This window comes from Benincasa hispida, chromosome 7, assembly GCF_009727055.1.
Source record: "Benincasa hispida cultivar B227 chromosome 7, ASM972705v1, whole genome shotgun sequence".
In the NCBI taxonomy this organism is placed as follows: domain Eukaryota; kingdom Viridiplantae; phylum Streptophyta; class Magnoliopsida; order Cucurbitales; family Cucurbitaceae; genus Benincasa; species Benincasa hispida.
Window position 1 is genome coordinate 50,919,119 of NC_052355.1, and position 5,090 is coordinate 50,924,208.

The following is a 5,090-nucleotide window of genomic DNA, read 5'->3' on the forward strand; positions in this document are numbered from 1 at the left end:
TAATGTCCCCGGCAACGACGCTAAAAACTTGTTGCCATTCTAGATTAATGCGATGAAATGCCTTATGTCATGCTTCTTCAATATGAATATTTCTTAATCTAAATGCAATGTTTTCTCTAGTTAAATCCAAGTATAAATCTCACTAAAGTATGCCTTAGAGTGATCCGAGTGTCAAACTCAAGGACATGCGACTAAAATGTGCGGTAAAGTTTTGCTCAATCTTGACACAATGTTTTGATTATAGAGTAAGCGATGGAAATGTATATATCTATTGTCCTATTTAATATAAGCGATGAGATAGATGAAATAGATGCGATGATAATTGCAATTCAAAATAAAGTAAACGAGAACGAATGAAATACAAGTAGACAAATAAGGTAAAGAAAGATTCATCAACATTCTCCTAAGCAGTGTATAAGTTAAGCTTTATGCCAGAAACTCATAATTAACGAACTTCACCTCTCCATTTTAATGCCACACTACCCTATCTCTAGGATGCATGCATTGAGTTTTAATTGCAAAAGATTATCTTTATCTCTAAAGTTACTTCTTTCCTCATTAAAGATGTTCCACGATCATTTCCTTTCTCAAGGCGTTAATTGTTTTGTACTTAGATCAATCTCTCGATTTAATCTTAGCAATTCAATAAGCACATGTTAGCACATGATGGTATCTAATTATGCATGACTTAGTGAGAAATATTAACTACTCTCCCTTAACCCATGGATAATTTAGCTATTCATGCTTATGCAAGAAGATAGAAATGTAAGAAGCATAGAAGGAATTGCATTCATATTAAGAATAGTATTTTTCAATCATTACACTTAATACAAATATAAAGGAACAGAGGATGCAAGAAATAAAAGATGAGTGAAGAAATCAAGCTGTAGGTGACAATCTTTTGCTCTATAAGGCTCTTAGTGGTGACTGTTTTATGTTGATTGCAATGATCTGAAGGGACTCTCTCTTCCTCCCCAAACAATTATCGAGCTCTCATTCAAAATTCTCACAGGAGAAGCTTAGAGGAACAATGGTTATGGAAGATTAGGGCGGAGTTTTGATAGAACTTCCCATCTCTTGATGGATGAAGTTATCTCCAACTTCTTGGGTGGGCTATTTATAGGCATCAAAAAGTGAAGATCATCACCTCTTTCTATTGATGGTCTGGTCTGATGCCTTGTATTAAATTCCATGCTCTACTATGCCACTGCTAAGCGTCAGAGATCCACTCGTAGTGCAATGAACCTATCACATTAGCCACCAACTTGCTCTGTTGACTTGACTTCCACCGCCCATGCATTTGTCGTTTTCTTTTTATCACATTTTGCTTCATCGCATGACGCTATTCGTTGTAGAGTTGGTGTCCACACCGATGTATTTTTGCCTACCACTTGTTTTGCTTTCTTTTTCATTCATTATGCTTCAAAAGTGACATATTTCATACTTTTTCAAGGATTATTAGTTTTGTAATCTCATGATCGCAAAGTATAATTATTCGTGTTGATTCTTTGTCAAATTGATGCATTTTTCTTTGATTGTTCTTAACTATTCTAAAAAAAAGAGCAGAATAACTTGTATTTCTACAAGTTATCATGTCTATTGGCTTAATTTTAAAAAACAAAAAACAAAAATCAAATAGTTACCAAACGGGGCCATAATTTTTAAATTTTGATTTGATTTTAAAAACATGGATTAAAGGAAGGTAGATAACAAAATAAGAAACCTAGAGGTGAAAAAAGTATTTATAGGTTTCATTTTCAAAAACTAAAAATAAAAAATCAAATAATTATCAAACGAGACCTATTTATTCATCATTTTTAGAATTAAATGAACCATTAATTTCTTAAAGAAAAAATATTGATCATATTATTGGTTTAATTTAATGGTAACTATGGATAATTAAAATATAGTTTATTTTGTTATACGCTCTTTTGTTATTTTGTTGGAGCTGGCATGGGGATCATGTGCACTGAACACGTGTGGCATTACAACTACTGATGAGAGATGTCCATGGGTGGGATGGGGTTGGGATGTCATTCCTGTCCTCGTCCCCACTCTAATATCATTCATCATCCCAGTGAAATTCTCCATGGGGACTGGGGCAAGGATTCTCCACATGTAATTCGCGGAGATCGAGTTCCCCGTACGGAATTTTCGCCGTTAGTTTTTTTTCTTTTTAAATCAATTAATTTAAATCACTAATGTGAGCGAATTTTAATTGAATAATTAATTCTTTCACTAAATTGTTTATTATGGTTAGTTTTACATGACAATTGAATTTAAAGATAAATTACTGTTGGCATAAAAAAACGAATCATTTTTTAGTAGAAAGAAATAAATATAAAACAAATTATTCACATATATAATCTAAATTTAAATATTCAATTTAAATATATTCATTATCTTGACCAATAAAAAATCAAACTTGAGATTTAAATGTAATATTTATATAATAATAATAATAATAATAATAATAATAATAATAATAATAATAATAATAATAATAATAATAATAATATAACATTAAATCATTATACGAAATAAATAAATAGAGGTTAACCGGGACGGAAACGGGAAGCAGGGCAGGGACAAGGACGAGGAATGCATTTCCTGTCCCCGTTCCTATTTAGTTCACTGATTTTTTTTTTCTCATTTCCTACCCCATTCTCTGCTTGATCGAGGAATCCCGCAGGAAAATTGAACATCTCTACCATTAATCCATTGCATGCAAACGACTAAGAAATGGTTACGTGGAACAAAGATTCCTTTTGATAGGATTCATATTATGTGCAAAAAAAATTATAATAGGACAATAATATATCTTCTTTCTTTCGCCACATACAGTCAAATTACAATTTTTTTTTATATATAATAGTTAAATTACAAATTTGATTTCTTATAGTTCGAAGAGAGTTAAAATTTCGTTCCTAAATTCATAATTAAAATTAGTCCTTATAGTACGGTAAAATCCATAAATAGTCTGTAGAGGATGAATTATTTATGAGAATTTTATCAAGTCATATAGATTATTTATGAGATTTTATCAAATCATAAATACGAAGGTCTAACTTTTTAAGATTATAATGACTAAATTTAAGTGATTGAAGTGAGTTATTAAGCCCCACTTCATGTTTGGGGTCTGTTTATAATATATGGTATTTTTAACTATTATGACCTATGATTAACTATAGTATTACTATTTCTAATCCCTCTTTGTCAGAGTGTTTATTATGTCCTACCCAGACTAAAATATAGTCTTCATCCCAAACATAAACTATTATAATCTACTTACTATTATTACCCAAAAACTATAATAACCAACTCAGCCCTCCAAACACCTCTTAAATTCTAACTTCTCTAAATCAAATGGACCAAAATTTGAAATTTAACTAAAATCATGTTTGGGAGCGATTTCTAAAATGGTTAAAATCACTTTTCACATTTTTAAAATCACTTTGAAATATGTTTTTAATCATTCAAAATTATTTTTGATAATATGAAAATTAATTTTGAATGATTAAAAATGTATTTCAGAGTTACTTTGAATCTAACAAAAGTAATGTTAATAATTTTAACATCACTCTCAAACATGCACTAAGAAAACCGTGAAGCATTACTCCACCGCCTCTAGTACATGTTTGGCTTCAATTAAAATAAGCTACACTGCTATACATTAAAGCAAGCCAGTAGTTTTACTGAAATCGACGATCCTCTGTTGCATGTTGTTGAAAAGTGTTTGGCCTTCGAAAATAATTATATTGTTTGCTCTGTTGCTTAAATTGAACGCAAATTTTCTCCAATCAAACCTAAGTATAAATTTGATTGAAGTTTCCTAATAAATATAAGGGTCAAACAATGAGACTTTGTGACAATTGATTAATGTTGGTCTTAATGAATGATTTCCAAACTCATATCAACTAATTAATGTATTGATGGAAGTTTATACAAATAAAATGACAATTACTTAAAGATAAACGGAAGGAAATATAAGGGTGAGAGGAGAAAGTGATGGTGAGAGTGAAGATGAATATGCATTGAATGTGAGAATGAGATGCATTAATGATGAAAATGCAACACAAGTAGAGAAAGCTTGCATTGGCGAACTAAAAATCAATGAATAAAGTAAGGTTGAGAAGATGCACCAACATTCATTCGAGTTTATACATAAGAATTCGGTCATATCTTTAACTTAACAAAGTGAAGTAACCACTTCTCGATGTTTATGCTACATTAATCTTATTTCTAAGATGCATGCTTAAGTTAAAATAAACAAAATATTATTTTTATTTCTAAAGTCACTACTTTCCTTGTTTAATGATCTCTACAACCACTTACTCTCTCAAGTAGTCAGCTATTTCTATGTAACCAATTGATCAGACATATTCGAGCAATAGAATTACGCACACACATTAAACAAGATAAACGTCCACTTCAAAGCTCGTAAGAATGTTAATTTATTCTTCCCAACCCATTAACAATCTAGCAACCCATTACGGATAAAATTGAGAAAATGGATGAATGAAGAATGATAGAGATCATGATTTATATTAAGAATGATGTGTAATCACAATGCCAATATCTTAACATAAATTCAAGATAGAACATAAAATAGATGTTTAGAGAAGTAAGAGTATCAAGCCGCCGGTCACGATCTCCTGCTTTTTTTGGCTCTTATAGTTGGCTGCTACACTTGTGCTGATGAAATGGATGATAAGACTCTCCCTTTTGTGAAGAAGAAGATGAGTTCTCACCTAGAATTCTTAAAGTATGGATGAAGCTTGAGAGGTTGAATATGATGGTGAGACAGATGAAGGTGTGTAAGGGTTGGACAATGATCAGAAGGTTAAGAAGAAGTTTTTAGTGTGTGAGACTTGAGCTATTTATAGGCTTCACTTGGTTGTTTTTCACCTCTCTTTCTAATGATTGTTTGACACGCTTTGCATTTAATTCCATGTTCTGTTCTATCATTTTCATCGTGTAGTCAGTTCATTGGCTCTACTGCTCATTCAAATCAGCTCCCAACTTACACTCTAATTAGATATATTATCGTTCATGCGTCTGTCGTCTTCTTATTTTATAATTCTTTTCAA